Here is a 485-nt window from a genome sequence, read left to right on the forward strand (position 1 = left end):
TTGTATATTCCATCACGATAATAACAATTACCATTCAATAATAGAACAGTCATCGACCTACTTGCAGTGAAGTGAATCTAAAATGTATTCATGAAGTTATGATGATCTGAAGTGTTTAAAAACGTACGGTACACAATAATAGTTGAACCAACTTTAAAATACCACAAATACAAATGTGCGTGACGATATTTTATTGCTTTAGAAATGTGATTTCAAAAAGTGTATTAGTGAATCACGCACTGAGTATTCAATACAGGTTGGGCAAAATACATATAGGCCCCCTAATTGATTCTCCTGACGCAAATCCAGGTATTGTCTATTCCATCACGATGATAACAATTACCATTCAATAATAGAACAGTCATCGACCTACTTGCAGTGAACGGAATCTAAAATGTATTCATGAAGTTATGATGATCTGAAGTGTTTGAAAACGTACACAATAATAGTTGAACCAACTTTAAAATACTGTACCACAAACACAA

The sequence above is a fragment of the Anneissia japonica genome, unplaced genomic scaffold, assembly GCF_011630105.1.
Source record: "Anneissia japonica isolate Jap-2015-1 unplaced genomic scaffold, ASM1163010v1 scaffold11779_len1430905_cov172, whole genome shotgun sequence".
NCBI lineage: Eukaryota > Metazoa > Echinodermata > Crinoidea > Comatulida > Comatulidae > Anneissia > Anneissia japonica.